The 24886-nt window shown below is 41.5% G+C and overlaps 3 long non-coding RNA genes across 3 annotated transcripts; 1 reads left to right on the plus strand and 2 right to left on the minus strand.

Moving 5' to 3' along the window:
- Nucleotides 1-1154: 1154 nt before the first annotated feature.
- Nucleotides 1155-5547, minus strand: LOC135339204 (uncharacterized). The gene is made up of 3 exons (XR_010395900.1): nucleotides 5533-5547; nucleotides 2580-5449; nucleotides 1155-2466 (listed from the first exon to the last, which is right to left on the minus strand). It is a non-coding gene; the product is annotated as an uncharacterized LOC135339204 (long non-coding RNA).
- A 13794-nt stretch (nucleotides 5548-19341) lies between these two features.
- On the plus strand, nucleotides 19342-20341 carry LOC135339188 (uncharacterized). The gene is made up of 3 exons (XR_010395860.1): nucleotides 19342-19628; nucleotides 19980-20029; nucleotides 20070-20341. It is a non-coding gene; the product is annotated as an uncharacterized LOC135339188 (long non-coding RNA).
- Nucleotides 20271-22269, minus strand: LOC135339243 (uncharacterized). Its single transcript, XR_010395954.1, has 2 exons — nucleotides 21594-22269; nucleotides 20271-20459 (listed from the first exon to the last, which is right to left on the minus strand). It is a non-coding gene; the product is annotated as an uncharacterized LOC135339243 (long non-coding RNA).
- Between the last annotated feature and the right edge of the window lie 2617 nt (nucleotides 22270-24886).

Raw genomic sequence — 24886 nt, forward strand, 5'->3', positions numbered from 1 at the left:
AGGACTCTCAGGACTCGCTAGACTCTCCGGACTATAGCTAGACTCGCAGGACTCTCCAGACTCGCAGGACTCTCAGGACACTCAGGGCTCTCCGGACTCTCAGGACTCCCAGACTCTCAGGACTCTCAGGACTTGCCAGACTCTCAGGACTCTCCAGACTCGCAGGACTCTAAGGACTCGCCAGACTCTCCAGACTCCCAGGGCTCTCCAGACTCGCCAGACTCTCAGGACTTGCCAGACTCGCAGGACTCTCAGGGCTCTCAGGACTCTCAGGGCTCTCCAGACTCTCCGGACTCGCCAGACTCTCCAGACTCCCAGGGCTCTCCAGACTCTCAGGAATCTCCAGACTCTCCAGACTCTCAGGACTCGCTAGACTCTCCAGACTCTCAGGACTCGCCAGACTCTCAGGACTCTCCGGACTCTCCAGACTCCCAGGACTCTCAGGGCTCTCCGGACTCTCCAGATTCTCCAGACTCGCAGGACTCGCAGGACTCTCCAGACTCCCAGGACTCCTCAGGGCTCCTCAGGGCCAGGACTCGCTGGACTGCGCGACACAGCGTATTCGTGATAATATTATTATTAGCCGCCCCCTAGGCTAGCTACGGTGCAATTATAATGAGATTCACGGTCATTTTAACCCTTTCTACACAGGCTAACGTACTGCATTTAGCCACTTGTACTGTGTGTGTATGTGTGTCTGTGTGTCTGTGTGTCTGTTCCAGCTGTAACTGCTCAACGGTTGCAATGCGACGAAAACTAACAGCTTCTATAGGCTTCTAGCCACGTTCTCTTGGATTTTGATTCGTGGATTTGCAAACTAAAGCTTCTTTCTCGAGTTATGGCTAGTTTGACTCACATTGAAGGCTGTTGCAGTCTCTTCAGAATCTTTCATAGCATCATCTGTCCGCACAAACTTTCTATTTAACATATGAGTTAGCCTTGCACTAAAGCGCTAGCTTTTTGTTAGCTACAATACTCAGAAAATATCTGTTAAAACAGCTAGCTAGCAGTAGCCATTTGTGAAATTGATCTCTTTGGACACACCCTTTAATTATTCCTGTGTATGTAATGCGCATGCGCGCTCATTCCCCACGTGTGAGAAAATAATAATATCCAAGATCCAGATCCAGATCCTCCTGGCAGAATCATCTTTGTCTTGAAGGCCTGGTAAGCCACAAAACACTACCATAATTATAACAATATAGATAACAATATGCATGTACACAGGTCTTTTCTTCTTAGATATTATATACACTGAACTACAGATCTTGGAAGAATCAATTTTCTTCTTTCTTGAGGTCCTAGTAAGCCACATAATACAACAACAGATGCATGTAAATAAGTCTTTTCTTCTCAGTGACTTTATATAGATAAGCTAACTTTAATATAAAATTCATTATAGAAACTAATATAACACTCTAATACTTTTCAGCGAAAGCAAAAACATGGCGAGAGGCATTAGCACAGCGCCAGCTTGAACACTAGTTCATACAGTTTTGACAATTGATTTTAATTAATTCTGCCATAATGCATTCAATGACAATTTAAATGCATAGAGAAAAGTAGTGAAGTATTATATACTAGTACATATAATTATGTTAGACACTATAAAAACAAAATTAATGTTGTTAATTAATTACAACTTGTCAATAGCACAGCAATAACAAAGGCTTCTCCTTGGTAACAATAACAGACACACAGACACACGCACGCGCACACAGTCAGCTTTACCGTATCCCTCGTGCGGCTACGCCTCGAGGCATAACAAGGGCTTCTCCTTGGTAATAATGATAAATGCTCACATGCACAGTAAATTGTCAATGAACACAAAGCAATTTGCTAGTGAAAATCCAATTTAACGCTCTGATGCCTTTTGTTCATATAATTATGAGGAAGATGAGCAAATTAACGTTCACTTTAGCCCTCCCAAACATCTTCTAAACATCTTCATGATTGCCAGGCCCTCGTATTGCAGCTGAAGGAGGTCCTGTGTGGGGAGAAGAGAGGGCAGTGAAACACTTCAACTGGTGTAAGACAAATGAATACATGTACTTACATACACCGTACAAGCACAACACTATATACCTGACACAAGGCAGTAATTTTTTTCTTCTCCTTGGTAATGATAGACACACACACACACACACACACACACACAGTCAGCTTTACTGTATCCCTCGTGCGGTAATAATAGACACACACGCACAGTCAGCTTTACGGTATCCCTCGTGCGGCTACGCCTCGAGGCATAACAAGGGCTTCTCCTTGAATTGGATAAATGCTCACATGCACAGTAAATTGTCAATGCAAGCAATTTGCTAGTGAAAATCAAATTTAATGTTCTGATGCCTTTTGTTCATATAATTATGAGGAAGATGAGCAAATTAACGTTCACTTTAGCCCTCCCAAACATCTTCTAAACATCTTCATGATTGCCAGACCCTCGTATTGCAGCTGAAGGAGGTCCTGTGTGGGGAGAAGAAAGGGCAGTGAAACACTTCAACTGGTATAAGACAAAGAATGCATGTATTCTACATAACACAAAATCATATTAGTACTCCCTTTATTGCTCCCCTCACCTGGAAGACCAGCTCCACATTCTCTATCTGCCTGCCCAGGAAACGACCAGACACCTCAAACTTGCTCACATCCACTGACCAGTTGCTCCGCCATCTGACAGCTCACGTGAATATATTTGCAACCGTGACGTCATCAACAGCAACAAAAATCACAAAGAAGCTCCGCTTGATAGTGTTGTAGGTTAGTGGCAATAGCTGAAGATACAGTACTATAACTCAAGCTATAAAGTCTGATACTGGCTGCATAGGTGTTGTAGCAACCACCAAGCCTTAAATAATGCCATGCCTCTTATTTTTGAAAGAGGTTGCACTGTTTTTGTTACAAAAAGCTACCACCAGCCCCCCTGGAATTTTTACTGAGACGGCGCTTATGGAATAACGGTGAGCGAGTACAAGTCAGTTTTAGCTGGTAGCTGTTGTACAAGCCTTTAGCTACAGTGTATGCTAAGTAAGGAACAGATTCGTTGTTACCAAAATTTTTTGTCACTTGTTTTAGCATGCCTAGTAAAGCCACACACAATTTGAGTACAAGTAAAAATATAAACAATATTTTAAGCATAACAAACAATATCTTAAACATAACAATTTAATCTTAGTCTAACTCAGGCTCTGATTCGGACTGACTGGTTTGACTGTCACTCCCTGTATTTTGTCCGAACACCCAGTCGACGATGTCTTCCCCTTCTCTGTCTGTCAATCTGCCTGCCTCCACATCTTCTTCCAGAAATATAATGTGAGTTTCGTTCTGTTTTGACCCTGCTATGTTATTACCACAATTTAAACACTCACAGCCAATTGAACAATGCTTCCCCCTTTTCTTGCAGCCACACCGTCCAGTCAAACAACCTGTCGAACACTTGCATCCTTTAAGGAGTGAGTTGACTCGATCACGGACAGCCTGTACGTTGGTGGCAGTATCCCATTTAATGGTGAGCTCATTGTCTGTGATACTCCAACCGTAGTTTTCTAATGGCTCTAATGTCATAATGGGTTGATCAGATTGTTGCCACATGTGTAGAACCCAACACGATCGCTTCCAATGAAGCAAAAGTGCATCATCAGATGGTATCATCTCGTTTTCAAATTTGACCCTGTCCCAAATATTTTGCCTTATATTGTCTAGCCAAATAGAGTGTTGTTCTTTAACTGTTAAATTTTGTTCAGACAATGAATGGTAATATGTAGCTGGTGAGTTAGTGTCAAATCCTGTTGCATGTTGTTTAAAGTAAGCTGTTCCCACCAGACGTACAAATGCTAAAAAACCCAATTCGTACTCTTGATTTGAAAGTCTTACATTTGCTAGGGTGCCTGGGGTCGAGCTTTCCAATCCTGAAGATATAAACTTAGTGTTCTGGTAAAAATATCGTAAAAATGTTGTTTTTCCTATTTTGCTAAAAAAGGATATGTAGTCACATCCACTTTAGCGCGTCGAAGTGCATCTTCTATGAGATCTTTGGGTTTACCGAGTGACGCTAGTATAGCATCTGTAACATTCCAATACACTACATATGCTTTTTTGTTAGGTTTGTCCCATTGTGGTGCGTATGTATCATCCCCTAAACAGCGTGTTATATCTTTTCTACATTTAGGACAAACCTGACGAGTGAAATCAATCTTCAAGGAGGCTGCAAGGGTACGTGCTGGCTCACTTCGCCAGTTGCTTGGACTACTCATATTCCCACTGACGCCATGGCACAACTCACATACTCCGTTGTCTGCAACACTGTCACTGACTTCCCCAAAAGAAAGCTGCCTTCTAGTTTTTCGCTTACTAGCTAGACACTATTTTACAAATGTTTGTATTAATTTTTTATATCATTATTGTGTGACACAACAAACCTGGAATGTCTATGATGTGTCCATAGTCTGTGTACGTGTGGTGCACTCCATCTTGTGGGACTCCATGTGGTTTGACATGGAAATTGTGGTCAAGTTTGCAAGCTCATAATTTTTGCTTCAAAGCTGGGTACAAGCAAAATGTTTTTGCAAAGTAATGCTCAAAGCTTACAAATTTTGTTGATACCCATCACGTAGCTTCACTTTGTTAGCAAAATTTTTTGTCACTTGTTCTAGAGGAGTACTATCATATGACATAGAGTGCTATTTGAGCTCGTGGAGCCAAACTTATAAAAGCTTAACAACTATTCTCGTGTATGCATGTAGACTAGGAACAGTTCTACGTGCCTGAGCTCGTTCGTGAGTGTATGTACAATACTTTGTAGAATATAAGTGTGTGAATATTTAATTACTTGTAGTATTAGCTTCATTTTGATAGCGGAAGTTGAACTTCCGTTGCAAATAAATTTGTGTACTTATATAGTACTTCCGGAATCTTGGCGGAACAACTGTGACGTGATCAACACAACATTTCTGAACCTGGGAGAGTGTTAACATAGCGCTCAACGTTACACATAGAGGCATAAAGTAAGTCAATAGCCTCACACTGAAATAGATTAGTAGTAGAAGCTGGACAAAGTATGTACAAGAGCAATAATATTAAGAGCACATGTCGATGATTATCATGTTGTTTGATCATAGTAGAGGGATTCCCAGAATAGTACATCAATGACAAGAGACATACGAAGCTCTTAACATCAATACCGTGACACACCAATGTACGCAGGAATTGAAAGCATAATTATATTCTATTTAGTATATAGACAGCCCGTATTAAAGATCTAAGCACACAACACAAGTATGTTAGTATCTGCTATGCACTCTCCAGTACGTAGGTGAAGACTCACAGAGTGGGTGGGGCATATCTCCATGGACACTGATGCAGATGATTTGATTTGATCACGTCAGAGTACGCGTCGATACCCAGCTATCTGTCCGGGGAGTCCACTGTCGATGCCCGCAGGAAGAACCCTCTGTGGGGGGGGGGGAACAGTGAGAGTCATATTATGATTTAGTTCCGGGAATAAATGTCATAGAAAGTCACTAATTGACTCACATTTTTTCCAGCCAACGTAAATGGAGCACAGCTATAGGTTACGTCTCTGTGGGGCATGGAAAAATTGATTGACTGAAATTGTGTATCAGGTTTTAAGCAACTTTTTTAGCAGAATCTCATTGAACATCTACTTATTCAACATATATATAACGTATAAATCACTTATTGAGCGCACAATCCATTCTACCCGGCCCACACACACCTGGTCAGTAGACAGCTGATTGCCTATCCACAACATTGAAGGATTTTATCGCAGCTATGTACTTCATTGTACAGCTGCAAGGGGAGTGACGTGTGATACAGTGTGATTCAATGAAAGTCAGTACAACACAGTTAGTGTATGTTTACCAAAGAGGTACATGAGATTGTTCTGACAAATTAATCTTGTACTCTCTAATACACTAACAGGGTTTCATCTAGGATAACAAGTTGGGGGGGGGAGATTTGTGAGTGCGTAAGCGCGTCGCAACATGTTTGGCTACGCCCACTTTTTATGTTTTTTTTATTTGATTTGATTACAACATGCTTAACCTAACGCATCACAGTAGAGATATCTACCTTTAGTTAATCACATTAACTAATGTGGTGACATGTAATACTAATGTGATGATGTCATTATTCTACAACATGGGGGGGAAGAACCACCCTCCCCCCAATAGATGAAACCCTGACAAACTGATATAGTACCAGAAATGCAACCTTTATATGGGGAAAAAAAACGGGCAATAGTCTCTAGACACAATCGGCATCATGTATTGTGTATTTTGCCTAAGCCATAATCAGTACATACTGTATAGCAGGTCATTTTCGTGGGATAAAAAATCCGAGACAAAATCGTAGGCGTGGTGCAGCAGTGATTTTGTGTGTAAAAATTCCCTTTGCTTCACTGCATTGCATGCGTTCCGGTCAACCATGCCTACGTTTTCGTGAGTGATAAATATTCGTCAAGGTTTAGCTTGCCCACGGAAACTATACCCAGGACGCTATACGTACGGTACGGTATACTGTACCACTTTATCACCTGTTTCAAGTACTCTTCCTTCTCCTGTTACTTTGTAGCACTCAAATATGTCCACCCCGTCCACTGCAGGCACACTGCTCTGCTCCAACTCCTTACAGCGATCCAGTGCCTTCTTGAGCTCTTCCTCCATCACAAGTCTCTCTTGCACAGCAGACTGGGTAATAGATTGCATGGTGGTCAACTACACACACACAGGTATACAGATACAACCATCATAGCATCGTGGTAGTGGTACAGTAGTTATAATAAAGGTACAGTAGACTCTCGTTATTCCGACTCTCTGAAGTACGGCCTGAAATGTGGCCAACTCGCTATTCTGTATACTTGCTGCCCCAAACTAGTAATTTTATACGTATACATTTTGGGTGTGGTTTAGCAGAAAAACTGTGTGTGGGGGGAGTGGTTGGGGTGTACAATGAAAGGTAGGAAGCGGGATGCTCATGAACAACAATGAAAGTTATAAAAAAGGTAAACCGTTTTGTGAGCAAACACAGCTGTGGGATTACATTGTAATAGAGAGGAAATATGATTCATTATCTTTATTTGTTATCCTCGAGACAAAACCGCAAAATTAGTCATTAATATTCGAGGTAGGTTGATTATAAGCCGCGGCTATTTTCTGAAATACAAACTACCGCGCTCTTCTGGCCAAGTTGCACTGTCCCAAGGGTGGCCGGATTAACGAGAGTCTACTGTACATGTATTAATTATACAGTATTTACCGAGTGCAAACATGTACATGCTAAACTCACATCTGCCCTTGCTGTTGGCCAGTTCCAATTCTCTCACCAGCTCAGCCATGACACCCGGGTCCATGATTTGAGACCTCTCGGGCAGTATCTCCTCCAACTCCCTCAGCAGGTCATCCTCTAGACATTGAATGGTCTCACTCTTCTCCTCAACCTGACAGGGGAACATCAATAAGTTGCTGCCAGGTGGAGAATACTCGACATACAATAGTGACATGCATGTACACTCAACTACTGAATCTGGCAATGAAATTTAACGGTATTCTCCCACTTTGAAATAAAGGCCAGCTTAAAGTTGGACTGTAGTTAGCAAATAGTAGATCGATTTTGATTAAAGGCCAGTGAATATTCTAACCACTGCACATGTGTATCTCTCACCTCTGTGGGTGGTATAGGAACGAGGGAGGCCCTCTGATACTGTCTAGAGGACTGGACTTCTTCTCACTGCCAAGGTATAAAAACAAAATATGCATTTGGTAAAATCTACTCTCAAACAACATTGCACATTGACAGGTAAAGGGTTATTAAAGTAAAATATGAAGTTTGACCAAGCATTCCTCCTCTCACCTCCTGCTCATTCAGGAACTTCATGAACCTTTGAAGGACTCGTCACATGATCTTGAAAGATACGGACTTGGTTGAGGATTTGAGTGGGGCTAAAGTGAGAGAGGAGGTTGTGGGAGAGGGGCCTCAGACCAGGGCTGGTGGGACGCAGTGTCACGTGAGAGAAGACTCGGACACATGATCCTCCATCTGCGGACAGTTGCTGTGAGGAGAATGAGAATTTTAAGGCACTGGAATTGAACTGTGCACAAGCACGAAATACATGCACTATTTTATTCGTACCACATAACTAACTAAAAATGCTCACCAATAAAACACCACACACCACTTGGTGTACAACATTTTAACGAATCTACAAATGAACTGCTGCTCCTCTAGACAACCTGCCCAACCCTCCACATACACACTGGCTGGATCATGCATAAAGAAAATGGCATCTATTTTCACAGCGTTTGACCATCAAACGTATCAGAGAATAATCTCACGCCCATATTGCTGATTTGCTTGAAATGCCCACCACCATCTTAGCAATGTACCAGCAAGGGGCTTTTGTTGTGAGCATCAATGGTAGGCCATGGCATTCAGTTGCTATTGATGAGTCACATGAAATGCAGGTACTCTCTGATAAGAAGATCTTAATTGGACTGTTAGTGTCTGAAATGGGAGGCTTACTACAACTTCATATCAGCTAAAGCCTACAAGGTGTTAGGGCCTTCTGAAAATATGATTTCCTCTACCAACTCGATCAAAACTATATAAGAAACAATTTTACTTTTCCCTAGTGAGATCTCAGCTCTCTCAACTCTGGCGACCAATTACTGCTCAAATACATTTATTCTTAAAGTGATTGAGCTCACCTTTGGTAGCGCTGACTTATCACAGCTGTTGGTCCAATTCTCCAGAACTCTGAGCTTCCCCTCGAGGTGCAACTGCAAGTGACAGAAGATTTAAGTTGAGGTTGAGAAAAGAGTTTCATGCAATAAAGTTAGAAGACACTGAATAAGCAGATTACCAGATAAAGTACAGCATAATTATGTTCTGGACAGGAAATTGTCCGAGTATAATTGGAACAGATTTTTATAGCGCATGCGAAGTGTCCGGGAATAATTAGCATGCAGCTGCATACGAGTGAGCTAAGTTTAATAGAACAGGGTACGACTGAATAGTTGCACTATTATAGCTATCTAAAACTAGATACTCAAAGCTATCTAACTGCAGCACTCTAAGTATTACTGGCTGGTTATGACTGTAACTCAACTTTTCAAGGTATTGTCCGGACAAATGTAATATTAAAGCACAAGAGTGTCCGTTGTATTAGAACAACGAAAATTGGCAGGCAAGAGTGTCAGGGATAATTAGAAGTTTCTGAGGCGATAAATTAGAAGATATACGGTACCTCAGAAACAGACATGCAAGTTCGTTGTCTAAGGACATAATTATTGCAGTGCTTATAACTATGGCTAATACAAGGGTGCTCAGTTAAAGTCGACCATACATACTTGATCCATATTATACATGTACCCTGGGAGCAGTACAATAAGTCAAGAGCTCATAGTAAAAAAGAGAGAGTATCGAACGCATCGCTATCTTGCATCAGATATATTCGGAAAGTAACGTGACACCCTGTCTGAAACACGTCATCAATTAAATTGATCAGTTACAAAGCAGGAAGTTACGCTACTTTCCAAATACATCTTATGCTACGTTGGATACTCTCTCTCTCTTATTATGGGACTCTTGTTATTAGCGGCCTCTCAAAAAATTGGCTAAGAATAATTACATGTACACAGCTGTAGGTACACACTTGCCCAACCCACTCACCAGAGAGGACACCTTCGAGGTTAGGTAAATTTATGACCTCTAAAAGTAGCGACAGCTGCGTTGACAATTAATTTTTAATGCCGCGTCCTAAATGGAGGTAAATGTAGGCACACCCTAGTAAAGTAGTAAAGATTCTAACTCACTGGAAAATACGTTTTTAAGTGGCTATAGAAATCGAGGCAAGTAGACTGAGTAGAGTTACATGTACCTCCAATTAGATGAGACCCTCTAAATAATGGACACCAGGTCTTCAACATGATTTTCAACCTCCAAAAGAAGCTATCTCTGGCTTCAATAAGTTTTAAAAAGTGTTGCTTTAATTAAAGGTCTTACGGTAATCACATTTCTTACTTGAATACGTCGGGTTCATTACTGACAGGCAGCATTCTCAGCCTCAAACTGTGCAAAGGAACAGAAAACATGATCCACGACGTACCTTACAAGGTAACATAAACCAAGAGATGAACCAGACAATCATCTATGGCTAATAAATTGACTCACCATCTTTCCATTAGGAGAATGCTGTAATACTTTAGCAATGGAGCCAGGTTTTGTCTCTAGCTCTAGCTAGCTCTGTGGGTGAAAACAATATGTCTTTGGTGGGTGTGGTGGTGAATGTAAAAAGTGGGTGTATCTCAATCTTAGATATCTGAGATACACCCACTTTTTTTGCAAGTCATGCAAAAACAACAACACTCAATAATATATTTCAGAGAAATCTAGAGCTAGCTAGCTGCAAGGCACAGATTTATTTACTGGAATGGCCACTAAAGAGCAGAACCAAGGTATAAAGACTGTCATGTTTCCTATAAAGGATAAACCCAATGATTGCTAAAGCATAAAACCCTCATTGGTGATTGCTATCTATTTTCAGAGCTCACAATTGACGATCTGAAGACAGAAATGAAACTGACTGATGAGCAGCTCAATACAGTAATAAAGGAACCAGATCTACCCGAGTTAGCAGCATGTTTCGACAATGTTCACAAAGGCTATCTTGAAAAATTGGAGCTCTCACCTGGAGAGCAAACTGACGTGAGGACTAGAGCATATGTAGATGGCACTCTGGCAGGAATGTTGCTGTCTACTTAATTGCTATTGTTACACATACAATTCTCTATTAACTATCACCAGGAATGGTACTCACCTATTGTTTTGTTTCCCCAGACTCCACCACCTCGTGTCCTCCCTCCCGAGAGAGGGTCCTGCTGAACCACAAGCTGTCCTCGTACAGGGACTACCTACAAAGTCGCTACAGAATGCAAGTATCCACATCAGCCACACAATGGCCTCCCGTCCCAACAAAGACAATTTTCAAACTAGCCATGATTCAGAAGGAGGAAATACAGAGAGGAAGAATCGACGATGAATTTGTTAGGCTAACAATTACGGGGAAAATTGACGATATTTTACTTCAAAAAACTCCGGTTAACTTAACTAACATTTTCCCTGAGATTGAGGATACACGAAACTTTGTGTTGATTGAAGGAGCTCCCGGCTCTGGCAAGAGCACCCTTGCTCTACACATCTGTCAGGAGTGGGCAAAGGGGAAACTGTTCCAACAGTTCGATATTGCAATCCTGGTGAGACTGAGAGATCCCCTCGTTAGAGAAGCAAAAACAATAGAAGATCTTCTCCCTTGTAGGAATTCAACACTGGCATGCCAAATAGGGGCAACAATTATAATTAATTGATTGATTATTAATTGAGATTGATTGTTATTCATACAGTTTTGACAATTGATTTTAATTAATTCTGCCATAATGCATTCAATGACAATTTAAATGCATAGAGAAAAGTAGTGAAGTATTATATACTAGTACATATAATTATGTTAGACACTATAAAAACAAATGTTGTTAATTAATTACAACTTGTTAATAGCACAGCAATAACAAAGGCTTCTCCTTGGTAACAATAACAGACACACAGACACACGCACACGCACACAGTCAGCTTTACCGTAGCCCTCGTGCGGCTACGCCTCGAGGCATAACAAGGGCTTCTCCTGGTAATAATGATAAATGCTCACATGCACAGTAAATTGTCAATGAACACAAAGCAATTTGCTAGTGAAAATCCAATTTAACGCTCTGATGCCTTTTGTTCATATAATTATGAGGAAGATGAGCAAATTAACGTTCACTTTAGCCCTCCCAAACATCTTCTAAACATCTTCATGATTGCCAGGCCCTCGTATTGCAGCTGAAGGAGGTCCTGTGTGGGGAGAAGAGAGGGCAGTGAAACACTTCAACTGGTATAAGACAAAGAATGCATGTATTCTACATAACACAAAATCATATTAGTACTCCCTTTATTGCTCCCCTCACCTGGAAGATCAGCTCCACCTTCTCTATCTGCCTGCCCAGGAAACGACCAGACACCTCAAACTTGCTCACATCCACTGACGTCATCTTAAACACAACGTTTCTGAACCTGGGGGAGTGTTAACATAGCGCTCAACGTTACACATAGAGGCATAAAATAAGTCAATAGCCTCACACTGAAATAGATTAGTAGTAGAATCTGGACAAAGTACGTACAAGAGCAATAATATTAAGAGCAGATGTCGATGATTATCATGTTGTTTGATCATAGTAGAGGGATTCCCAGAATAGTACATCAATGACAAGAGACATACGAAGCTCTTAACATCAATACCGTGACACACCAATGTACGCAGGAATTGAAAGCATAATTATATTCTATTTAGTATATAGACAGCCCGTATTAAAGATCTAAGCACACAACACAAGTATGTTAGTATCTGCTATGCACTCTCCAGTACGTAGGTGGAGACTTACAGAATGGGTGGGGCATATCTCCATGGACACTGATGCAGATGATTTGTTTGATCACGTCAGAGTACGCGTCGATACCCAGCTATCTCTCCGGGGAGTCCACTGTCGATGCCCACAGGAAGAACCCTCTGGGGGGGGAACAGTGAGAGTCATATTATGATTCAGTTCCGGGAATAAATGTCATAGAAAGTCACTAATTGACTCACATTTTTTCCAGCCGAGGCAAATGGAGCACAGCTATAGGTTACGTCTCTGTGGGGCATGGAAAAATTGATTGACTTAAATTGTGTATCAGGTTTTAAGCAACTAATAAGGATTATCACTTATTGAGCGCACAATCCATTCTACCCCCCGCCCACACACACCTGGTCAGTAGACAGCTGATTGCCTATCCACAACATTGAAGGATTTTATCGCAGCTATGTACTTCATTGTACAGCTGCAAGGGGAGTGACGTGTGATACAGTGTGATTCAATGAAAGTCAGTACAACACAGTTAGTGTATGTTTACCAAAGAGGTACATGAGATTGTTCTGACAAATCATTCTTGTACTCTCTAATACACTAACAGGGTTTCATCTAGGATAACAAGTTGGGGGGGGGGATTTGGGAGTGCGTAAGCGCAAGTGTTTGGCTATGCCCACTTAAAAAAAGTTGATTTAATACTAATGTGATGATGTCATTATTCTACAAGATTTGGGGGGGGGGAAGAACCACCCCCCCCTACTAGATGAAACCCTGACTAACTGATACAGTACCAAAGATGCAACCTTTTACATGGCAAAATTAAAAACGGCCATTGTCAAAGTAATGTAGACGCAATCGGCATCATGTATAAATTGTGTATTTGGCCTGGCCTAAGCCATATTCAGTACATACTATATAGCAGGTCATTTTCGTAGGTTATAACATTCGAAACAAACAACGTCTACACACAGTAAGTGCAGTAGTAGTAGATCTAAGAGGTAGTCTAATGCTCAAGAATGATGGAACATCTTATATACATATAGTAGTCATCTGCAGAATTGTGTAGAGATGTTTCACCATCTTTGAGCATTAGTTTACCTCTTAGATCTACTACTACTGCACTGCACTATACTGCACTTACTGTGTATATAGCTAGTAGGTATCTTCAAGACCAGCTAGCTCACTGACAGTTGACAAACTAATGCTCAAAGATGGTGGAACATCTCTACACAATTCTACTACTACTGCATGCACTTACTGTGTATATAGTAGGTATCTTCAAGACCAGCTAGCTCACTGATAGTTGACAAACACTCTCTGGGACAAAAACCATTGTGTAGCTCTTACTTCAATATTTTACAAACTTCCTTTATTTAGAATAATAGCGCATGCATTGCAGAATGCAGAGGCTGCAAAATATGGTGGGCCGTTTGTTTCAAAATTCAAATGTTACATTTTCATTCAAATCACAATACATTCATTCAAGATGTGCAATTTTCATTCAAGAGCATTCAAGATTATTCATTCAAGATTCAAGATTTTGATGGATGCATAAACATGCATAATTTCAGATGACTTTAGCCACACTTTGTGGTTTTATTGCATGGTGTAGTTGTTTTAATTAACAGGAAATGGGGTTCACAATAATCAACTCCCTCCCTCAGTAGTGGTAAGGTGATTCCCAAACCAGAAACATGACATTGATTGACGAAAATTAACAAGAGGTCAGGGGTTCGTTGCCGACCTTCGAGTTTTGAGCATTAAGCAAAGGACATCTTATAAATGTTGTGTTTTAATGACTGTATATGCATGCATGGCATGCATATCTTGAATAATTATTGTCGACTTGAATGCATTAAAATCTTGAATGACAATTGCATGGTCTTGAATGGTCAGTGGATCTTTGGATCAATTTAAATTTGTTTTGGGCAGAATTTCAAATCGATAGAAATTTATATATTTTTTGATTTTGAATATTTTGAAACTGCAAGAGTACATGCAAATGAGTGCATTCTATTTTCAATTCTTGAGGAAGAACTGGTCCTGAGTTTTGTGCAGAAAAAAGCAGTTTCATATTTTGCACCCACAGGGGTTAGCTTATAATGACCTTTGTACTCTAAGAAGCTGTGCACTTTATAGTCTGTTATAAAATCAGTATTATGTGCACCTAGCTTGTATGCGTACAGGTTATGTTAACAGTTGTATCCCACCCTGATTGACAATGACAATTACACCCCCTGTCTGTATAGGTGTTCCAAGTACCATGGCCAATAGATGAGTGTTCCCAGCATACAGACGGTACTATACATATAATCATACAGTTGTTCGATTGCACACACACACACACAATAATATCATAATTTAATTGATCCTTCAACATTGAAATGTTTAATAATATTAATTATGTACAGTTAAGGAAGTACATTATTATATTATACATAGCAGAGTCGTGCAGTTGGCTAGCCTCGAGGAAGTGATTGGGATATCAAGGCTAGCAGTTGGCAAGGTTATATTCTGGCTATATTTAGCATTGCATTGGAGCATGGCTTCTCAAGAGTACAAAGGTCATTTTAAGCAAACCCTGTGGATGCTATATAAGCGCTAGTGATGGTCAAAAATTGAAAATGCTTTTTCTGCACGAAACTCAGGACCAATTCTTCCTCAAGAAATTAAAAGTAGAATGCACTCATTTGCATGTACTCTTGCAGTTTCAAAATATTCAAAATCAAAAAATATATAAATTTCTATCGATTTGAAATTCTGCCCAAAACAAATTTAAATTGATCCAAAGATCCACTGACCTTGAATGAATACTGTATATGCATCTTGAATGAATGTATTGTAATCTGAATGAAAATATAACATTAATTTTGAATTTTGAAACAAACGGCCCACCATACACCATAGCAAAAACACATTGATTTTACAATGTAAAAGGGTGGGCCAGCTCAGCACAATTCAAATAGCAATCAAAATTCCAGGCTCTTAAACGAATAGGACTATTATATCATTCAATGACAATTTAGAGAAAAGTAGCGGAGTACATAGTATGTTAGAACATTAGGTCGTTAATTAATCAATTGCAACGTGTCAATAGTACATGCAGATGATATAAATAATTGAAGAATGCTCACATGCAATTGTCAATGAATACATGCAATTTGTTAATGAAATCCAATTTAACACTCTGAGGATTTTAAAAGTTCATGAGGAAGATGAGCAGATTAACATTCACTTTGGCCCTCCCAAACATCTTCATGATTGCCAGGCCCTCGTATTGCAGCTGAAGGAGGTCCTGTGTGGGGAGAAGAGAGGGAAGTGAAACACTTCAACTGGTGTATAAGACAAAGAATGCATGTATTTGTAAGACAAATGAATACATGTACTTACATACACCGTACAAGCATACCAACACTATACCTGACACAAGGCAGTAAACTTCTTGAACACTTTACGTACCTACCATCTACCTGTACACACCCTCACCTGGAGGACCAGCTCCACCTTCTCTATCTGCCTGATGTGATCTCCAACACAACATTTCCGAATCTGAACCTGGGCGAGTAAGAAATAATGTTCACATAATTATAGCATAACGTTGCACATAAGATCAAGGCCGTAGCAAGTGGTCAGGCTGGTCAGGTTTTGGCCTAACCACTTTTTGCAGCTGGGTAGGTAATAGCGTAAATATTGTAAGTGATAATGCGCATGCTGTTTTGGTGAGGAAAAGTGATGACCTTTTTCCCAGAATAGTACATCAATGACAAGAGACATACGAAGCTCTTAGCATCAATACCGTGACACACCAATGTACGCACGAATTGAAAGCACAAATTCTATTTAGTACATTGACAGCCCATATTAAAGATCTAAGCACACAACACAAGTACGTTAGTATGACTATCTGCTATGCACTCTCCAGTACGTAGGTGGAGACTCACAGAGTGGGTGGGGCATATCTCCATGGACACTGATGCAGATGATTGGTTTGGTCACGTCAGAGTACGCATCGATACCCAGCTATCTGTCCGGGGGGTCCACAGTCGATGCTTGCAGGAAGAACCCTCTGTGGGGGGTACAGTGAGAGTCATAATTATTATTATGATTCAGTTCCGGGAATAAATGTCATAGAAAGTCACTAATTGACTCACCTTTTTTCCAGCCAAGGTAAATGGAACACAGCTATAGGTTACGTCTCTGTGGGGCATGTGAAATTGTGTATCAGGTTTTAAGCAACTAATAAGGATTATCACTTATTGAGCGCACAATCCATTCTACCCCCCGCCCACACACACCTGGTCAGTAGACAGCTGATTGCCCATCCACAACATCGAAGGATTTTATCGCAGCTATGTACTTCATTGTACAGCTGCAAGGGGAGTGACGTGTGATACAGTGTGATTCAATGAAAGTCAGTACAACACAGTTAGTGTATGTTTACCAAAGAGGTACATGAGATTGTTCTGACAAATCATTATTGTACTCTCTAATACACTAACAGGGTTTCCTCTAGGATAACAAGTTGGGGGGGGGGGGGGGGAGATTTGGGAGTGCGTAGGCGCGTCACAAAATGTTTGGCTATATGCCCACTTTTGTTTAAATGATTACATCATGCTTAACTTAATGCTAATGTGATGACATGTAGTACTAATGTGATGATGTCATTAGTTATTAGATTCGCTAAATAATAACTTAGGTACTTTACTGGATACCCAATTGAAACAAAATTAAAATTCCTCACAATTCACCACAACCACAGACAAGTACAATCTATGAATTAGATTATTTTACACCACAACTGTCAAAGATAAAAATCACAAATGTACCTAAGTCATTTTGAAACATACCTTGTAACTCCCCCCCCCCCCCCTGTACGAGTTATATGTTTGTGTTAAGCACACTTAACAGTGTACTCTAAAAGCTACATTTTGATAGTAAAAACTTGGGTATGATGTAAACACTACTGACGTTTTGGCAGGATTAGTGGAACATATATTTATGGCCCATTCCCACCTTAAGCCGTGGCTATTTTAAACCACCTCGCTATTCTGGCCAAGCTTCACTGTGCCAGATTAACAAGAGTCTACTGTACATGTATTAACGAGTGCTGCAAGCTGCGCTGTGCTAATGCCTCTCGTCATGTTTCACTTTCTCTCAAACTATGAGAGTGTTAGAGAGGTGAAGAGGTAATTACATAATGTATTACTGTTGACAGAATTGAATTACAAATAGAATAGGAGAGGAGCTGAATGTAAACAGAAGCCTATCTGATGGCTTGATGAATAATCAATCTTCAAAGATAGAAGTAACTGTTATTTATATGGCCTGTAGCCAAACAGTGGGAGCAAACCTTTGTCAAAGGCACAATCTGTACAGAATAGTAATAGAGAATTTGGATCATGAGGCTTATTTAAACACAACAGCAATATTTGAGAAAAGACTGTTGTTACATGCATCTATTGTTACCAGACTTGTGTACTCTATTGTTATCTATTCTATAATCATTGTTGTGCTTGTGGCTTCTTACCACTAGAATCCCAAGAAAAAGTAGATCAGGATCTGGATTATCTCACACGTGGGGATGAGCATGCATGCGCATTAAATCTACACAAGAATAATGGGTGTCTGCAAAGAGAACAAATGGCTACTATAGTTTATAGCATAGATAGAGCAAAGAGGGATTGGCAACAAAATCGACCTCGAATAACCATCCGTGTTACTCGAGGCTGTCTACTTCAACATAGGAAGACAGCCTCGAGTAAAGCACAGGCTGGGAATGGTTGAGGAGACAACTGATTGTCTTACTGTCAGTATAACAATCCTGCTGCTGATTTTAGACTTCATTTCCATGCTTGAGGCTATATGTGATCCAGACACTACTTAGTTAGACAATCTTAGCTACATTATATTATAGGTGCTATTGGTACATAGCCATAAAAAAACGGTGAAAAAGCGCTATGTACCGCTAGCTCTTTCTCAAAAAAGTGTTTCGCGGCGTTACGGTGGGGGACAACACGCATCGTTTCAGGATAAGCCACACCCCCTGCACAAAAGTCCACACATAAGCAGTGCATGTACATAGTGGGACCATAGGCAGTGCATGTACATAGTGGGGCCATAGGCAGTGCATGTACATAGTGGGACCATAGGCAGTGCATGTACATAGTGGGACCATAGGCAGTGCATGTACATAGTGGGACCATAAGCAGTGCATGTACATAGTGGGACCATAAGCAGTGCATGTACATAGTGGGACCATAAGCAGTGCATGTACATAGTGGGACCAAAGGCAGTGCATGTACATAGTGCAGTGCATGTACATAGCGGGACCATAGGCAGTGCATGTACATAGTGGGACCATAGGCAGTGCATGTACATAGTGGGACCATAAGCAGTGCATGTACATAGTGGGACCATAAGCAGTGCATGTACATAGTGGGACCATAAGCAGTGCATGTACATAGTGGGACCATAGGCAGTGCATGTACATAGTGCAGTGCATGTACATAGTAGGACCACATGTACATAGTGGGACCATAGGCAGTGCATGTACATAGTGGGACCATAGGCAGTGCATGTACATAGTGGGACCATAAGCAGTGCATGTACATAGTGGGACCATAGGCAGTGCATGTACATAGTGGGACCATAGGCAGTGCATGTACATAGTGGGACCATAGGCAGTGCATGTACATAGTGGGACCATAGGCAGTGCATGTACATAGTGGGACCATAGGCAGTGCATGTACATAGTGGGACCATATGTGACAGGGCCTAGGAAAACACCCCTTAACGCGGGTGTACCCAAGTTTATTTTTATTGTTGAATCGGATAAAGCGTTCTCTAAGCTTCAAAATGATACCAAGATCGACCTCCTAGCTATTTTCTATCCGGAGATATGTTCGAGGGAACGCTACGAAGTATTGCAACGCCCTCTTGAGTAAATGACGCTCAAACGTCATGAATAATTGAAGTTCAATTATTGATTTCCGGGCACTTCCGTATACTCATAAAGCTTAGTAAAAGATTTTCTGGAGAAGACGAGTTAGTTAGATGAAGGCTAGGCATTCTAGGACTCTCTAGCTAGCTAGTATAGCTATGTAGCTGGATTGCTTGGCATCTAGGAAGGATCTTCTAAGAAATAAAAAGACAAAGACTCCCGTCGCTCCAATGGTAAGCTTTCATGTCTTGTTATCAGCTTGTACTTACTTTCTGTGTCATGTATCAGTCTTATAATAGATCGCTCACTTATATGGAGCCTACAAAAAGTGTCTCTGTTCTTCATAAAGCTTAAAGGAAGCCTGTCTGATCTATTATAGGTGGCCTTTCACTTAGTATTCGTCTATATGCTAGATCCAACTTATTATTAGCCTTACAAGAAGCTTTCCTCCTTTAATTTAGTATTGGTATCACTGCCATTGTGCTTAGTATTAGCAGGCCTGATGGGATGAGTGATCACATCATGGAGAGCCCAGGAAACCCTGTGAAATTGTCCTATAACATTTATATGGATGGTTCCCCCAGGTCGTTGCGAGTGTCGGAGGCCTGAGAAACAATAGTCTATTGGCTAGAATGTAAGTGATGTGTCTATCTTAACTTACTACTTATCTGTAGGTAGTTATGGAGGGTTTATGAAGACAAGTGGCACGGGATGCATACATCTAAAGAAACAAGAGTGGATCTACGCCAAGCTAGCTAGCTAGATAGCTGCTCTTTCTAATGAATTTCTGTTGCTAAATTATGTTTGTTAAGAAGTGGAGCTATAATATACCTGGCTCCTCTTGATGATTGTACTGGGCTGATGAAATAGTCCTGTACAAGTTGTAATCTTTTTTTGTTAAAAATAATTAACAATAATAGGGAAATTCCCTCACGTAAACAGTAAATTTCATTGTAAAAAATGAACGTTCGGTGAGTTTCTTCAACGTCCGCGCTTGACCTGTTTAAAGCTTCGTAGAGAGCCAAATTTTTACAGGTAGGTAGAGGAAGGGCTGAAGTTAGCACCTGTGAAAAAAAAATTTTTTGCCCATGTTTTTCATTTCTACTAAATAATATTGACCTATAGCCTAATTTAATTAGTGCCGCGTTAAGGGGGGTTTTCCTAGGCCCTGTCACATATAGGCAGTGCGTGTACATAGTGGGACCATAGGCAGTGCATGTACATAGTGGGACCATAGGCAGTGCATGTACATAGTGGGACCATAGGCAGTGCATGTACATAGTGGGACCATAGGCAGTGCATGTACATAGTGGGACCATAGGCAGTGCGTGTACATAATGGGACCATAGGCAGTGCGTGTACATAGAGGGACCATAGGCAGTGCGTGTACATAGTGGGACCATAGGCAGTGCATGTACACAGTGGGACCATAGGCAGTGCGTGTACACAGTGGGACCACAGGCAGTGCGTGTACACAGTGGGACCACAGGCAGTGCGTGTACACAGTGGGACCATAGGCAGTGCGTGTACACAGTGGGACCATAGGCAGTGCGTGTACACAGTGGGACCATAGGCAGTGCGTGTACACAGTGGGACCATAGGCAGTGCGTGTACACAGTGGGACCATAGGCAGTGTGTGTACACAGTGGGACCATAGGCAGTGCGTGTACACAGCGGGACCATAGGCAGTGCATGTACACAGTGGGACCATAAGCAGTGCATGTACATAGTGGGACCATAAGCAGTGCATGTACATAGTGAAAATGTTTTTTCAGGTGAGTTGAAGGTGTACAATGCAGTAAGAACTAGACTGAATAGTTGTAAGCACAAAACCTCCAAATTGCACCTTAGACAATCATTCCGCCAAATTTTTCCAGTGGCTGCCCCCCGAACCCCCCCAAATGTTCAACAGCGTATGGCCGTCGTCATTTCCCCCCTTAGCTATAAATCCTGCTTGAAACCCTGACAATAGTGAGTATTTGTGACATACCGTATAAGTAGAGGTTGTATGGTGAAAATGTTCGTATATTTCGTACTGTAGAGCATCATACACTGTACGAAAAATAAAACTACAAAACTATTCTACAGCAATAGGCTCAACGTGGCTGTATGAATATTTAAAATACGAAATATTTCTAGTCCTACAGTATTATAAACTCTTTAACCACAACTTTGGTAAACATAATATTATTTCTTACCTAAACTTCTTGAAGGCATGAGTGAGTGTTCGGGTTCATTACTGACAGGGCATCATTCTCAGTCTCAACTCACATCAACCTCCAGCATGGGGTGGGTCGATCACAGTGACATAACACACACAAACTGTGCAAAGGAACAGGAAAACATGATAAACCGGCATTACGGTAACTTAAACCAACAGATGATAAATGGACTAAAATCATGAAAACTCATGAAAACTCACTAATAATAACGAGTGTTGCAAACTGCGATGTGCTAATTATAGTTTCGATTAGGGGGGGAGGGGCTAAATGAGGCTCTTTATACTGCTAATCACAGGGGCCCCTCTTTCCGTATTCCCCCAAAACCTAATCGCAGTCACGTGACCCCTAACCTCTAGCGTGACAGATATGAATGGGCACGTACATGTAACATCTGCTTAACCGGTACCTCGCGGATATGACACAACAAATCTACTGCAACCTGTAAGACTAGTCTGATATACATGTACCACAGAAACAGTGTGCTTGTGTACATGCTAATTTAAAACTACTCACATCTGCATAGTTCCAATTTTCACTCCAGCTCAGCCATGACACCCGGGTCCATGATTTGATATCTCTTGAGCAGCTTCTCCTCCATGTCTAGATGACTGCACTTCTAGAAGGTAAAAGGAAAACAAAATAATGCATTTGGTAAATATCTACTCTCATGCAAACAACATTGTAATTAGTATTGAGAGAAAATACATGTGATGATCATTACCAAATTTACTGGTAAAGGGTCAAACTGTTAGCAAGAGAGTTCATAATAGACGAACTCTGCTAATAAAGGAGAGTATACAATTATGGAAGCATAAACACTTAGTAATGCATGCAGTCTATTGTGCATGGTCACATAATTATAAGCAGATCATCCTCTATAATCTACTCAAAGGTTACTGCTATAAACAGGATTCACGAAGGCACCAGAATCAGAGAACACGTACATGTACAAACAGTGTTTATGACAGGAAACTAAACACATACATGTACACAAATAGCTACATGAAGCAAAAGCTGTATAATATCATTCTCACCTGTTTTGAGTGTCCTGAGGTGCCAGAGGATGTACAGACAGTCCAGTGGTGGCTCCGCTATCAAGACCCCCTGAGGCCACGGGTACATAAGAGTTGATGAGCCCCAGTATATCTGGCTTATGATAGTCGGGAAGGACTCCTGCAAACTCCCCCACAGTGATAGTGATGGATTGCTGAAAGGTCAGAGAGGACGTGAGGTCAGAGGGGCCTTCTGAAACGGTTTCTATTGAGATACGGAGGTGGCGGACCAGTGTACGGAATATATCCAGTACAGACGGACCTGCACGAGTGGACACAAGCTAAGTAATGTAAATACATGTATGCAGATTAAAGCGTGGAATTAAACCACACTACCGTATTACTAGAATGTTTTGCGAGCATCAAACATTTACGAATTTTGCGAGGGTTGATCAATTCGCAACAATAATATCCGCAAAACCTAAAAATTATTACTAGTAAATACACACGATCCTTGCCAGAACGCAATAGTTAGATCGCAAAGGGTCAAATTTTCTGTTGATTTGGCTCATTCGAAAAGGTTTTTCACCAGCAAAATATTCTAGTAATACGGTACCAGGAGCACATTACAGAAGGAGCGTCTGACCTCGGAAATCGCATCTCGTGGAAGTTTGCAAAGCATGACCTTATATGCAAAACCACTAAGTGGGTCTGCGGGCGAGTGCTAATTGAGCTGACGGTGCACTTTTACCAAGCATAGGTCAATAAAAGTGAAAAGCTACAGCTAGCTAGCTAGCTATAGGCCTAGTAGTAAGCTCTCTCTTCTAACAATCCCAGTAAGACTCCCTACTGCAAAAACAAAACGCCTAGTATGTGTTAGTCTAAGTCTAGCAAACTTTCTCTGTACAAAGTGACTGGATATGCTCGTATTTTAGAACTTTCTGTACCTTACCGATGACAGCCTCTTCCATGATGTATACCAACATCCATCAAAGATCTAGCTATTCATTTTAGCTCTTTCTGGATCAACCTAGCTCTCCTGCTGCTGAATTACAAACAAAATCCATTTATAATGATATTCACAGGCTGACCGCGGTCCGTACTTTATGTACACAGTACTTACACACTTTTCTTATAAGGCAATGCGGCGTTTAGGAAAGCACACGAGATGCGATTTCCGAACCCATGCACAGTTAGACGCTCCTTCTGTAATGTGCTCCTGACGGTACGTAGTGTCAAAACATACAATGTCATGTACAAACTTTAATAACAGCTATGAAAGCATCTACGTATGAAGAATAAATGCGTATAGCCTTCTTTAGAAAATGGCCCAAAAGTAGTGTTGCAACCATACAAGTACTCTACCATGGAGACTCACCTAGAGAGCTGTCTGCTGCCACGGCAACACACTTAGAGAGTGTGCCGAGGATCCCTTGTTTGGTCTCCCAGGACTCCTTCATCTTGGCATCCAGGTGGTCCACCAGCGACTGGACGGCCTTGTACCGATCCTGTCTCTGTGGGGGTACATGTAAGTGGATAATGTTACCCTGGGAGGCTGTGGGGGTACATGTACAGTGGATAATGTACACTGGGGGGCTGTGGGGGGTACATGATAGATAATGTAAACTGGGGGGCGTGGGGGTACATGTACAGTGGATAATGAACACTGGGGGGCTGTGGGGGTACATGTAAGTGGATAATGTACACTGGGGGGCTGTGGGGCGTGGGGGTACATGTACAGTGGATAATGTACACTGGGGGGCTGTGGGGCGTGGGGGTACATGTACAGTGGATAATGAACACTGGGGGGCTGTGGGGGTACATGTAAGTGGATAATGTACACTGGGGGGCTGTGGGGGTACATGTACAGTGGATACTGTACACTGGGGGCTGTGGGGGGTACATGATAGATACTGTACACTTGGAGGCTGTAGGGGGTACATGTGTGTGGATACTGTACACTGGGGGGCTGTGGGGGGTACATGTGTGTGGATACTGTACACTGGGTGGATGTGGGTTGTACATGTGTGTGGATACTGTACACTGGGGGGCGTGGGGGGTACATGATAGATACTGTACACGGGGGGGTGTGTGGGGGTACATGATAGATACTGTACACTGGGGGGCTGTGGGGGGTACATGATAGATACTGTACACTGGGGGGCTGTGGGGGTACATGATAGATACTGTACACTGGGGGCTGTGGGGGGTACATGTGAGTAGAAAGTACAATACACATGTACATGGGGGGGGGGTGTGGGGGGTACATGTGAGTAG

This window comes from Halichondria panicea, chromosome 7 (assembly GCF_963675165.1).
Source record: "Halichondria panicea chromosome 7, odHalPani1.1, whole genome shotgun sequence".
Classification (NCBI taxonomy): Eukaryota; Metazoa; Porifera; class Demospongiae; order Suberitida; family Halichondriidae; genus Halichondria; species Halichondria panicea.